Here is a 15,105-nt window from a genome sequence, read left to right on the forward strand (position 1 = left end):
CTACTGCCTCCTTACAAGGGCCACCTGGGTATTTAGTGAGGCCAAGGAGCCATGGGGGGTGCTTCAAGTCAGCCCCACAAACAGGTACAAATCCACTTCCCAAAACTCTTGGAACCAGATTTTTAAAAAATCTTTCATTGCCTATTCTGTTTCTTTCATGCTGATCCCAAGGATGCACGCCACAGTCAAAGACACTCATGTATGTATCTGCAGAGAATCACCTGACTATTGACAGGAAGCAACATGAGTAAACAGTATGGTTACAGCCTCATTTCTGGTCAAAGCGTTAGTCACTGAGTCATGTCTGACTCTTTGTGACCCCATGGACTGCAGCCCGCCAGGCTCCTCTGCTCATGGAATTCTCCAGGCAAGAATACTGGAGTGGGTTGCCATTTCCTTCTCCAGGGGATCTTTCCAACCCAGGGATCAAACCCGGTCTCCCACATTGCAGGCAGATTCTTAAATTATCCGAGCCACCAGGGAAGCCCTCCATTTCTGGTCAAAGTCTCCACAAAATGAGTTTTGAAACAAAGCTCGGGTTTCCGGCATCCTTAGCTTCCTGAATTGCAGGTTCCCTGGCTCAGCAGGTAAAGAATTCACTGGCAATGCAGGAGACACAGGAGATGCAGGTACGATCCCTGGGTTGGGAAGATACCCTGGAATAGGAAATGGCAACCCACTCCAATATTCTCGCCTGAAAAAAATCTCATGGACAGAGGAGCCTGATGGCTACAGTCCATGGGGTCGCAAAGAGTCAGACACGACTGAGTGACTAAACACGTGTACACTGAATTACTGTCCCCATTTAAGAGATGCGGTGACAGAGCCAAGAGAGGGGACTCAGGCTTTGTTGCCCCAAGATGCCCAGCCCATGTCCTCAGCCCAGGCTGAGGTCTGTCCAACTGCATCTGGGACCTGAGGCCTTCCACAGCCACCTTACCTTTTAGAGGGATCAGCACATAATTTTGTCTTCTGCCTCCCATCCAGCGCCTTCCTATCAAGTCCTCTTTTCCATCCTGGCAACCTCTGAGTGGCAAACTGGCAAGGTTTAATGTCTGTGAACAAGGCATTAAGTCCAAGACTCGGGCGTGACCTTTGCAGCAACCTTTCCAGGGGTTTGTCCTTTCTGCCCCCCACCTGCCTGCCTGGCTGGCTTCTCTTCCCAGCCCAGGCCATCTCCCAGACAATGTCCCTCCCCCAGGCCTCACGCAGGCCAGGGTCAAAGGTCCACTACAGCTCAGCACCCCTGGGGGCCTGTGTGGGCTTACTTGTGAGCCAGAGGCAGGCATGGGGGGGATGGGACGAGGGCTGAGAGCCCTGCCATGACACAAGGACTGTGGATCGGGGGCATGGCTTCCCAGGGCTCTGGAAAGCTCTCTCCACCCAGCCTGCATTCATAGCCAACAGGCCCTAGTCCTGGCAGGGGGAGCATCACCAGGAATGTAGGCTGGCCACGTCTTCCTGCTGGGCACCTCCCCAGTCCACAGGCAATGCCTTCCCCCAGCTGCCTTCCCAAACCCCAAAGGGTCTCGGGTTTACTGACGGTCTGTGTACTGGGCCGTCCCCAGGTTCAACCACCCCTTCGGTCTCAGTCCTGTGGCTGGGCTCCCAGCCTGAGGTCATTACACGTACTCCTTCCCCGCTTGCATGCTGAGTCACTTCAGTCATATCCGACTCTTTGCGAGGCTATCTATGGACCACAGCCCCCCAGGCTCCCCTGTCCGTGGGATTCTCCAGGCAAGAATACTGGAGGGAGTTGCCATGACTGTTTCCCTATCGCTGCTATAACACAGCACCACAAGCTTGGTGGCTTAAACACATTTGTTATTCTACGGTTCTAGAGGCCAGAAGCATATCACTTGGCTAAGACCAAGGTGTCAGCTGAGCTGTGCTCCTTCTGGAGGCTCTAGAGGAACATCTGTTTCCTCGCCTTTTCCAGTATCTAGAGGCTGCCCGCATTCCTTGGCTTGTGACCCCTCCATCTCGAGGGCGAGTCTTCACCATCCATCGTTCCAACCTCGTTTTTGCCATCATATCCTCTTTGCCTCTTCAGCTTCCTTTCTCCATATTTAAGGACCCTTGTGATTATTTGGGGTCCACAAGGATAATGCAAAACATTCTTCTTACCTTAAGGTCAGCTGATTAACAAACTTCATTCCATCTGCAACCCTAATTTCCTTTGCTACGTAAATTAACACATCCACAGGTCCTGGGGATAAGGATGTGGACGTCTCTGAGAGGCCATTGTCTGCCTACACCATTATGCCAACAGCCACGGAAGCCAGGGAAGCAGCATACTGAGGGCAAAAGAGTGTGGGCTGGAGAGTACGGAGGTCTCGGCTCACAAAGTGTTCTGCCCCGCAGTGCTGGTGTGACCTTAGATAAGTGACTTAACCTCTCTGTGCTTCAGCTGTCTCATTCACTCAACAAGGATGGTGGAATACCTAGGTATGCTGAGCAAAGACTTCCTCTCAAGGAACTATGTCTTAGTGGGAGGGAGATGGAAAAGAACCAAATCAATATATTAAATGTCAGGTGGTAGGAATAATTGTTATAAAGGTAGACCAGCAGGGTAAGGGTATAAGGACTGAAGGGTAGGATGGGAAGCTATTTTAGGAAGCATAGTCGAGAAAAGCCTCTCTGAGTTGAGCTGGAAAAAGTGAGTGGATGGATCAGGGCCTGTGAATGAATATCAAGAAGGACATTCCAGGCAGATGTGAACAGAGGCAAAGGCCCTAAGGCAGGAGTGTGCCCGGAGAGTTTGAGGAGCGGCAAGGAGACCAAGGTGGTGAAAGGAAGCCAGTTGTGAGGACCCTGGAGAGACAAAGGGCTTCCCTGGTGGCTCAGGGGTAAAGAACCTGCCTGCGATGCAGGAGACCCAGGTTCCATCCCTCAGTCGGGAAGATCCCCGGAGAAGGAAATGGCAACCCACTCCAGTATTCTTCCTGGAAAATCCCATGGACAGAGGAGCCTGGTGGGCTACAGTCCATGGGGTTGCACAGAGTTGGACATGACTGAGTGACTAACACTTTCATTTTTCACTTTTTTGTGGGGAGGTAATGGGGTCACAGTGGGGGCCTGGTGGGCTATGGGGGAGGACTCTTTGGGTTTTACATTAATTGAGATGGTGAAGTTGAGAATAATAACCTTTCAGGAATTAATGGTCTGTAAGAATACATAGCACAAGGGCTGAAACACAGCAGTAGCTTAATAAACCGAAATCCCTAACAGGGCAGAGGCCATGTCTCCTGGTGGATCCAGGAGCTCTCTTGGGGGTGCCTGCATCTCCCCCATCAGACGAGAGCATCCTCCACGTGTGAGCTACTTCAGGGCCCTGCAAGGCCTCCTCTGAGGTTAGACATCACATTCTAGAGCCCAGCCCTCTCCTGACAGCCTCCAGCCTCCTGGCCCTGTTTGTGTTTTCTCAGTATTTCCCCGCAGCCCCTGTGGTTCTGTTAGTTTTTGTTGCTCCTTTATTAATTGGCTTTTCTGTCCTTGGGATTATTTGATTTCTGCCTAATTGCTTGATGACAGCAAGGCTTATTTTCGTTCTTATATTTCCCAGAAGACAGGGCAGGTGCTGGAGAGTGGGCCAGGCTGACTGCTCAGGGCCCGTCTGGCCTTCTCTGAGGCAGTCCTCCTCTCCCACCGGGCCTCTGAAGTCCCCTTCCTGCCTGTTATCCTAGAGGGGACAGAGCAAGGAGGCCAGAGGGTGCAGCTCTAAGCTGCAGGTTGGGGCCACCCTGAGCGTTCGCAGGTGGTGGGAGGTGTTGGTGCGGGGTCGGGGGCGGCGGGCTTGCAGATCCGGTTAAACCCCTTCTGTGGAGCACGAATCCAAGCCGCTGGGCTTGGCCTTGAATACACACCGTCACTCACTCTCAGCAGCTGGAAGATGGGAGCCCTAAGATCATGGCTGAGACAACAGAGGCTCCCAGGGAACCTGCGTGGGGCCACAGGGCATGCGGAGGGCGGAAGGAAAGCCAGCTCTGCGAGAAGCTAAAGGTAGGCCCTCCCCTTTCCGTGGGCGGACCCGCTAGAAACTCTCCGAATGGTGACTGACAGGCAGGGGAGCCAATAGTGACCGCTGAAGGTAGCCAACGATGGACCTGGATTTGGGTGGACTCCGGGAGCTGGTGATGGACAGGGAGGCCTGGGGTGCTGCGGTTCATGAGGTCGCAAAGAGTCGGACACGACTGAGCAACCACCCTAGGGCTCAGTGAAAAAGGCAAGTTGAAAAATCTCTACAGCGTGATCCCATTTCAGTTGAGTGAACACTACACAAATGCACGTAGAAAGATCCATTCTTTCAACAGGTGTTTACAGAGAGTTCTATGTGCCTGATCTCATCTGGTTACTAGGGATACAGGATGGGGAAACAGATAAGACCCTGCTCTCCTGGAAGTTACATTTCAGAAGGAGCCATGGGTCACAGACGAATAAATCAGCAACTGGTAATTCCAAATAATAATACATGTTGGGGAATAAAATGGGGAGCAACAAGAAATGTCATGGCCAGGGAAGACCTCTCCAAGAAGGTGGCATTTTTGTTGAAACCTAAGTGATGAGCTAGTCGTGTGATAATCAGGGTGAGACTGTTTCAGGCAAAAATAGAATAGCTTAGGCAAAGGCTCTGAGGTGGGAATGAGCTTGCTGTGTTGGAACAGACAGAAAGCCTTTGGGAGCAATTGCAATTTTCCTCTCTGTGTTGGGCAGAGAGGAAAGCAGGGGCCAGATCAGAAAAGGCTTTGCAGCTATGGTGTGGCATTGGAATGCTATGTTAACGAGTTGCTACTGAAGGATTTTGAACTCTGTGTAGGAAAATGTCTGAAAAGATATCGGTATACTCTGAATGGGCTTCCCTTGTGGCTCAGTGGTAAAGAACATGCCTGCCAACACAGGAGACCCGGGTTCTATCCCTGGGTCAGGAAGATCCCCTGGAGTAGGAAATGGCAACCCACTCCAGCACTCTTGCCTGGAAAATCCCATGGGTAGAGGAGCCTGGCGGGCTACAGTCCATGGGGTCACAAAGAGTTGGACACAAGTAGGCAATTAAACAACAACAATGCTCTGAATAGTGGTTATCATTGAGGAGAGAGGGTTGAGGGGGGTGAAAGAGGAAAGGATAGGGTGTCAGCAAGACTGGTGTCAAGTTATAAGATAGGAAGCAAACACCCACACACTCAGTGGGGAGCGGGGGAGGACCCCACACCGGCAAGGCAGGAAGCTTTAGCCAGAGGCCTGGGGTGGGGACGGGGGAAGTGGTCCCCCGCCTCCAGTGGGAGAGGCACTGGGCAGAGGATGGGAAGTAGCTGGAAGCTCTGTGTGTAGCCCCAGGGGACCCTGTGAGGTTAGGATCGACAGGACGTGGGCAGAGGGCCCGCTCTGCAGACTAGGTGCTCATGGTGGGGAGAGGGAAGGGTTGGGGGAGGAAGCGGCAGCCTCTGGCTTCCAGGTGCTGGGTCTCTAGGAACTATTTTTCCATGAGTTCATTTACTCAATGAGCACGTTTTAACTGTCTCTGAAGTGCCAGGATCACTCTCATCATCAGGGGCGGGAGAATGAATGAGAACCAGCATTTTGCCTTCTCGGAACTCAGAGCACAGCAGTAAGAGCTGTGTCCACTTGCCAGACTTACCCCGTTGAATGAGGAAGAAGGAGGAGGAAAGGAAGTTGTCTGAATATGTGCAGGTGCCAGGCGTATGCTGACCTCTTACATTCACTGTATGGTTTAGTCCTCATGACCACTCTAGGAGGAAGAACACTGCACATGATTTACATGTGAGGAACCCGGGGCTCAGAGAGGTTAAGGGATTTGCTCAAAGTCACACCACTGGAATCGTGAGCTGTAACTGGAACCCAGATCTGTCGGAATCCAAACCCTGGGCTCCTCTGAGGCCACCACGCTGGAGGTGGAGAAGGGTCTTATTTTCTCGGGCTGGACAGGGCAGGTATGGACCCATGGGTGGTAGGTGATCACCGGCTGTGAGGTTGAGGGGCCAGCTACCTGAGACTGACCATACTGGAGGGAGGGGATACTAGGGAATCAGACCCCTTCATGCTCATGATCTTGGCCCAAGCCCTATAGGGAGCACCCAAGCAAGCCTCTCTGAGCTGTCCCCTGGCCCTTGAAGCTCTCTCTCTGGGGACACTCAGGGTCTAAGCTTTGGGGACTTCTCTTCTACTACTGGGGCTCCCAAGGCTGCTCAGAAACCTCAGTCACATACACACATACACACAGTCTGTGGTCTCTCAGCCAAGCATTCAAAGCCCTGCCCAATGGGGCCCCAAACTCCTGAGTTTCATTTCTAACATCTAGCACCTCCCAGCACACACACCCCATCCTACAGCCACGCAGGGATCATTGGTGGCCAGGAACATAAAGCCATCCATTCTCATTCAAGGGAGGTTAAGGGGAACACATGGTAAAGAATCCACCTGCTAATGCAGAAGACACAGGAGATGTGGCTTCAATCCCTGGGTTGGGAAGATCCCCTGGAGAAGGAAATGGCTAGCCACTCCAGTATTCTTGCCTGAAAAATCTCATGGACAGAGGAGCCTGGCGGGCTACAGTCCATGTGGTTGCGAAAGAGTCAGACACAACTTAGTGACTAAACCAAGCAAGGGAAACACACAGGACAGCTCATGGGGGGACCCAGGCTTCTCTCTGCTCCCTTCTGCTCCTCAAGCACTCCCGCTTCTTCTGCCTACTCACATTCCCTGAGCTGGCACCAATTCCCGCTCCTGGGATGAGCTTCCTGTCTGTTCACCTGCTCACCACCATCCATCTGATTAGGTCTCTAGGTTCAAATTCCCAAGAGCAGGGCTCTGATTGGCTCAGCATTAGGTCACGTGTCCATGCCTGGTCCAATCAGCTCCGTTGAAAAGCAACTGTGTTCATTGGACATAGGACTGTGTCCTGTCTAAGGGTCCACGGTCTCTCAGAATGGGCAGCGAGCCTAGAACCACGGTTGACATTGGGCCATTTCTTGATCCTCGCACAGACCTATCTGTGCCAGCCTTTGCTCTCACTGTCCCCTCTGCCTGGAACACCCTGCCCACAGATCTCTGTCCCTCGTGGTCCAGACCAAGTATGATTTAGATCTTCATGGTGTAGCTCTCCAAGTCCTCCAGCTGGGTAACAACCCCCGACCCTCAACACCTTGGGATGGCCCCCTCTCCCACCTCTCCCACCAATGGCCTCATCCAGTGATTCCCTCCTGGTTTGTCTGGGCTTCCCTCCCACACACATGGATTTGGTCCTGCCCAGCCCCAGTTTGCCCGAGCACCACACCTTTCACCCCGGTCTATCTCCCCACCCTGACCCCACCCCCTACCATGCCCTGCACTGATGTCCAGACGGACTGAGTAAAGGAAAAGCTAATGCAAGTTCTGGAGACCCAGTCAGGCTGGCGAGGCTCTTACTGGGAAAAACCACCCACCAGGCTTTTCCACAGCAAAGATGACCCCCTCTCTAGAATGAGACAGTGTATCCTTGCCAGCCCAGCCTTCAAGCTAACCTCCCACCTTCAGGCCAGACCGATTCAGCCAGACTCCCCCATGGGCCCCCATCTCCCCCAGCTTCTCATTCTGGAGCCCACCCCCTCCCCTTCTTAACACCTAATCTGGAACTCAGGTGGGGGTTCCTCTCCCACCACCTTGCCACACCTGCAAAGACTTTTAAAGCAGAGATCACAGTCAAAATGCTCAGAAGCTAAAGATAATAATCCTGCCCACCTTCACTCCCTTTGTCTACAGAGCAGGGTTTGACTTGGACTTTCCATTCTAGACCCCATTCATTTTTTCCCCTCTCTTCTTTTTTAAGCACAGGGTGATATCAATCCTCTTTCCATAGATGAGAGGCTTTCAATTTGGGCACTAGAACTGGAATTTGATTTATTTATTGTTTGATCTTTTTTTTTCAAAATAGATTTTCAGAATAGAATTTTCTTTTTCCCAGCCAAAGGGACCCCCTGATCCTCTGGACGAAGCTAGAGCTTTTACAAAAATAATTGCTCAGATCCAGGAGGAGAGGTGACCTGCCCAAGGTCACACAGCACCATAGCACAGGTGGGCTGAGGACCCAGGTCCCCCGACATCCCTCTTCTGCACTCCCCTCTTTCAACTGCAGATGGTCATTTTTTATAACTAGCAGAAACTATGTGCTTAAACAGAAAAACAGGAGAGAACTAGACCAATGAGCATCACCCAAGAGAAGGCAGAGGGCTTCCCTGGTGGCTCAGATGCTAAAGAATCGGCCTGCAGTGCAGGAGACCAGGGTTCCATCCTGGGTCAGGAAGATCCCCTGGAGAAGGGAATGGCTACCCACTCCAGTATTGCCTGGAGAATCCCATGGACAGAGGAGCCTGGTGGGCTACAGTCCATGGGGTCGCAAAGAGTCAGACACAACTGAGTAACTAAGCACGGTACAAGAAAAGGCAAAAGCCAAGACTCCCTTTACTATTTCTTGTAGAGCAATCTGCTCATAACAGATTTTTTCTTTTGTTGTTATTTATTTGGAAGTGACCAGCCCAGCACAATTAGGAGGACAGTCCCTGCAGGACCAGAGCTGGCGACTGGGCCCTGGGGGACAGCACTAGAACCACAGCTGCCTCTGGAGCCCCCTGGCACCTAAGCAGGGTCTTGGGCACTAAGAAATAGTGGCCTTGATGCCTCTGCCTCCCTGATGCTCCGGGTGAGGCCAGGATCCCGGGGTCTACTCCTCGTCTGGCTGCTGTCATCACAGAGCCCGAAGTTCATGGAGGTTCACTAGGTGCCAGGCCCTTTGCACACACAGCCACATCCAGCCTTCCCAATGACCCCATGAGGCTGGATGTGGGCACATTCCATTGTGCCCACTCTACAGATGATGAAACTGAGGCTCAGAGGAACCCAGTAGCTTGTTCAAGATCACACAGCAGGTATAAAGTATAGATCTGGGATCAGAAGCTGCCTGGCTCCAGACTCCACAGTCTTCCCCATATTTCTCTCAAATTAGGTTTTTTAGAGTTCCACCACCGAGAAGGAGCCGGGGGGCAGAATCAGAATAGGACTGAAAGACCATTCTTTCCACTAATTTAAAAAAAAAAAAAAATCCTGTCTGTCAGGAGTGCCCGGGGCCATGCAAATCAGCAGGTGGTTGACCTCATGGCCAACCAGGGTGCATGCCAGCCGGCAGCATCAGCAGATCAGACGCTTACCTGGGATCAGGCCTGTCTTCTCTTCCCCTGGAAGCTGGCCCTGCCTGCGTGTTCCCAGCCATTCCCAGGCCAAGACAGATACGTGACCCAGAAGAGGGGCGTGGTCCCAACCATGGGGTTGGGTGGCATCAAAGTAAAGTTAGATGGAAGCCGTAAAGAATCTGCCTTCCGATACAGAAGACGCAGGCTCAATCCCTGGATGGGGAAGATCCCCTGGAGTAGGAAATGGCAACCTGCTCCAGTATTCTTCCTTGGGAACTTCCATGGATAGAGGAGGCTGGCAGGCTTACAGTCCATGAGGTCGCAAAAGAGTCAGACACGACTTAGCGACTAAACCACAAGGCCGTGCCAGGGCCAAGGATGGACTTGTCCCCATTCCATAAAGTCCTGCCCTGATGGAGGAGGGGGAGAGGGAGGAGGCTCTGGCAGGTGGGAAAATGCAGCTTCTCTCTCCTTGGAACTTGGGTCTTAGGGGGACTCTCCGTGGGACTGGTGCTCATCCAAGTGAAAGCCCACTATCTTGAGATGACCGTCAGGGCCCTGTGACCTCGCTGACCTCATGCCCTGTTCTGTCCCCGGTGCTTGCTCCTCCCAGCCACATCTGCCACCTCACTATTCCTCAGGTACCCCAGGCCCAGTTCTGCCCTTGGGCCTCCACAATTGCAGTTCCCTCTTCCTGCACCTCCTCCAGACCTCACACGCTGATTCACCTCTTCTCGTCCGGAACACAATCTAGAATCGCAAGTCAGCCCACAGTTGCCCGACCACCCTTTCTTGCCTTTTCTCCTTAATATCTATGGCCATCAAGTATATTTTGTTCTAACGGATGCGTGCATTTGTTTGTCTGTCCCAAAACAAGCTTTGCGAGGGCAGGGCTTTCATCCATTTTGTTCCATTCTTGGAGTTTCCAACAGTATCTGGCGCATAGCCGCACAGCCCTTGAATGAGGTCTTCAGCTTTCTGAAGGCAGGAGCCAGCGTCACCTGGGCCACAGTCTGAGTTGGTGTTTGGAAGCGGCAAACACCAACCGCTTCCCAACACCAACCACTTGTCACATCCAAGCACCTGTAAGATCACCCAACTGTGAACAAGAGAGTGTGAGGGAGGGTGGTGGGAGGCAGGCCAGGGCAGGAGGGAAATTTCCATCGGGTGGTCCCAATTATCACGGTAATTATAGCCTCATGTTTCTCTCCATCGCAGCATATGCTTCTATTCAGAGGGTCTAGACCAACACTGAGGGGGTGTGTGTGTGTGTGTAACAGAAAGAGAGACAGAGAGAGAGGGGGGAGAGGAGGGAAAGAAGAAGGGAGGGAGAGAGAGAATGGAGGGGAGACAGAGAGGGAGAGGGAGAGGGAGACGAGAGAAATTTTTAGCAGAACATATTCAGAGTCAACTGGCAGCCACAGACCCATGGTACCCAAGGGGTATATGCCAGCAAGAACAACTGCCTTCTCCCTTCTAGTAAATCCCTCACAGGGGCTGTGGGACCTGAGTTAATATGGAGATTCTAGGAAAGAGCAATTAAGAGCCCCCCCAGGCTGTATTTACTTGACATCCAACATCTGGATGAAAAGTGAAAGATCATCATTGTCAGAGTGTTTTATTTTTCTCTGCACAAAGCTCTAGGTATTTAGAAGAAACATCTGGGTGATGGGCTGGCTGATTCTGCTTTTCGTCCAGATGCTCAGCATTACCTGGCTCAGCCTGACTGTGGCTGCTGTAGAGGCAGGTTCAAGCTAAAGGGAGGGAGGGGGGCGGAGATGGTGGGGGAGAAGGCGGCCACAGTCCTGTCCTGTGAAACTGTCTGTCCCTCGGTTCACTTGAGTCTTTGCCACCTGCCTCCTCCAAGGCTGGAAGGATTCATTCTCCCCAAGCCCCTCACACAACCCCAAGATGCACAGGGCTAAGAGACATTGACGTTTATTCAACATCTTCCACTGGGAATCGGCGGGCCCAGCACAGAATTAGCTGGCATCTTCCTGCTCTTGGATTATACAGGCAGTGACTGTGATCGAATCTGGCAACCAGATTTATGAATCAGTCGATATTTATTGCTGGGAACAATCCATCTTCATGTCTGGTCTGTGCACACACATCCCTGCTCCAGGCACACCCAGGGACCTTGGTGCAAAATGTTGGAAAGGTCTGGGTGAACACCTCTAAATAGGGGGCAAACGAGAGGGGGTTGACACCATAAAAAACAAGACAAAATATAATGCGGGGAAGTGTAGCTGGTGGGGATGGAGGGAGGAGGTAGTTCCCTTATCCATCCCACGTTTATCCTGGTCTGCCCTTCTCAACCCTCTTCCAATCTCTCATATCCTCCAAAGAGCAAAAGTCGATCAATTATTATGTCAAACATGTTGCAAAATGTTGATGCAGTGTGTTCCAAACTGAACTGAAAGGGTGTGTGTATGTTCTAACTATCTACGCGCTTTTTCTCTGCCCTGCCCACTGGCCCATTAAAGAAACAGCCTGACCGCCCAAGCCCCCACCCGCTTCTGTTGGGCCAATCAGAGAGCCGAAGTTGTAACTCAGCTGATGAATGGCTGGAGGAAAGTCTACTCAGGATTCCTTCATTTGCATGCTTGCACCGACTGGCTAAACCCCTGGGGTAGAAAGTAAACTCCTAGTTAAAGCAGAGGGAATCCAGGCATCCCTCCATCCAATGGCTGTCAGCTCGTGCTGAGGTCTCCAAAGGATGGTCTGAGGCTTCTCAGACTAATTGGAAGAAATGAGAGGTGGAATTTAAGAAGTAAAATAGTGCCCCCTTGTCAGCCCTAACTCTGTCACCTTCCCCAGCCACTCCTTATTCCTCTGACCCTCTCCACCAAGGCTACCGCATTTTTGGCACTGTGCCCACGGCCCACTCCATAGATCCTCCCCACCCACCTCCGTGGAACTTCCTGTAGGAAATACAAGGCATAAGGGACATTGAGGGAAAAGGGATATGTTTGAGGGGCTTAGTGGCCTTCCAAAAATTATAGAGCAGAGTCACTACCAGCAGGGAGATGGAAGACACTCTGAACCTGTGCATTTCTCCAGCTTCACACCATTTAGGATCACGGGAGCTTTTCTAGCCATGATAGAGGAGCTGGTGGGGGGCGGTGGTCAATGGCTGGGTTGGGGAGATGGAACCTGGCATCATCTTCACCTACCCACAAGGCCTTGGCCTGAAGTTGAACAGAGGAACTGCTTTCTTGTCTTAGAGAGACGATAGCTCTGGGGGTGAAGAGGGGAGGTCAGGCTCAAGAACTAACTCCACAAATGGTGCAGACAGGAAATGGACTGGGCTAGCCCCCATCTCCCAAATGGGAGGAGAATGGAAAGCACCCAGAGGAGATAAAGACAACTGTCCCCCACCCCATCCAAGGACCAGAGCACCTGGGCTTTAACTGGCTCTGGTCAATTACTTCACCCCTGCAGATGGGGGGTCACATACCTCCCCCATACCCCCCTTACCTTTCTCATACCTCCCCCAGAGCTAGTCACACAGGGCAAGTGCAGGACTGGAATCTCCATGGCTCCAAAGGACAGAATCTGAACTGATGGGTAACGGACAGGAGGTCAGGCTTACGCTCAGTGTGTAAAGGAGCTTTCTGCCTTCAAACTGCCCAGCAATAGAAGCCCCTCAGATAGTAATACAGCTCAGTTCAAACACCCAAGCTGAGTTTGGATGGCCATCTGTTGTAGAGTATAATTTCTGGACATTTTCGGGCACTGGATGGAATCATCTGTCAGCTGTCTCTAACTCTTGAGGATTCCATGATTCTTTCATTGAACAAATGTTTCTTCATTGCCCGTTAGACCCATCTCTGTCACTGATGTGCATACAGTGTGACTACCAGTTTTCCTCTCTGAAGCGAGTTTCCTGCATCCAACATGAGAGCGTTGGGCCAGTGGACGTGAGGGCTCTTTCGGCTCTGAGTGTTCTAAGCGGGATCAGAAGGAACTACAGAGGCTCACTCTCTGTCCCCTCGTCCTCCTCCTTCTCCTGCTTCTTCCCATAATTTAGCAGAGTTGGGATAGAATGAACTTCTCCTGGCCTGGGATGTCATGTAAAACAGATGAGCCTGTTGCCATGGAGACCAGGGAACTACTTATCTTGAGGGGATAGGAATTGGGTGGGGGGTGAAGGCAGACACGGGTGATTTACTCCTGCAATAGCCCAGCCCAGAATCTACATGAATGTTAAACGGGGTGGCTCCAGGCAACCACTCAGCCAGACGCATCAGAAACCACTTAAGATGAAAGACCCAGAACATTTGTACATCTCTTCCCCAGGGATGCCTGTGACTTTCCGGCTCCCCACCCCCACGGCACAGCCTCAGGCAGGTCAGCCCCTCTCTGGCCCAAGGGATCTGACTCAATTCTGCCTCTGGCAAAGCTAGGAGAATGCAGGGTCTGTCCTGAAGGGAGAGGGGTATGGGCAGTTCTAGAGGGCGCTGGCAGCTGAGGCTAGGGCAGCTGAGGGAAGCTGATTTCTTGGGCTCCTTACAAAAAAAGAGTTTTCTGGCAGTCATCACTGTCTAACCACAGGTGGGCTGCCCCAGGAAAGAGTGAGCTCCCCAACCCTGGAAGTATTCAAACTGGGCTGAGAAGATCCTCCATCAGTGACTCTGTGAGGCATAACACCTGCTTTGTAGGATTTTCTGGAAAGGGTTAAAATGAAGCAAGGTACCTAAAGTGCTTAGTACAGTACCTAGCCTATATTGAATATCTGACAAGTGGTTATTATTAATATTCCATAATTAGTAAAGCTACAGTGAAATAGGAGCTCCCCATCAGTGGCTCAGGATGACTTCCTGATGACTTCCCCCATAAAACAGGAGATAGAGCCTGGTGGCTTCCAAAGGCAGCTCTTTCAACTCTGGTATCTTGTAATAGCAGAGGCAAAAGAAGAACAATGGTTACAAGCAGGTGCTTTGGAGTCAGACAGACCTGGGCTCAGGTCCCAGTTCTGCATCTTACTTGCCATGTGACCTTAAGCGAGTTAACTTTCTCTGAACCTCTATTTCCTTACCTGTAAAATGTGAGGCATAACACCTGCTTTGTAGGATTTTCTGGAAAGGATTTAAACGAAGCAATGTAACTAACATGCTTAGTACAGTACCTAGCCCATATTGAATATCTGATAAGTGGTTATTGTTAGTATTCTATAATTAGTAAACCTACAATGAAATGGGAGCTCCCCAGATGCATGGCTTTTTAAAAAATATTCTATTTATTTGGATGTGCCAGGCCAAGGTTTTGTTGTGGCACACGGGATCTTCCATCTTCGATCCTTGGTGTGGCATGAGAACTCTTAGTTTCAGGATGTGGTATCTAGCTTCCTGACCAAGGATTGAGCCCAAGCCCCTCTACATTGAGAGCTCAGAGTCTTAGCCACTGGACCTCTAAGGAAGTCCCTCCCCAGCTGTTTGGATTGGATTTGGCCAAGACAGTTGGCTTCTGCTCTGCCATTTACTGTGTAATCGTGGGCCAATTTCTTAATCTCTCTGAGTCTCAATTTCCTCATCAGTATAATGAGGCTGAAGTAGTGCTCACCTCCTAGAGTTATGGTGAGGATTGAGTTGTGATTAGGATTGAGGTAGCCACGCGCTACCATCACCATCATTGTCTCATCCTTGTCCTCGACTCTGGCTGTCTCCCCAACGCTTCGTACTTATTAGGGCTGAAAGACTGACTTAGAGACAGTGGTTCCTGAGTGAGACAATGACGCTTACAAAATTTAGTGGAGATGACAGAGGCTGAAAGGAAGAAAAAGGAAAGGAGGCAGCCTGAAGGAAGACCCAAGACAGCAAAGCTGGCAACAAACTGGTAACAACAAAATTGGTGATGGAGAAAAAGAAGGACTCACCAGTGGCTCTACACTTGTAGGGAAAGGAGGGGGACTGAGAGAACAGAA

This window comes from Bos mutus, chromosome 19 (genome assembly GCF_027580195.1).
Source record: "Bos mutus isolate GX-2022 chromosome 19, NWIPB_WYAK_1.1, whole genome shotgun sequence".
In the NCBI taxonomy this organism is placed as follows: Eukaryota; Metazoa; Chordata; class Mammalia; order Artiodactyla; family Bovidae; genus Bos; species Bos mutus.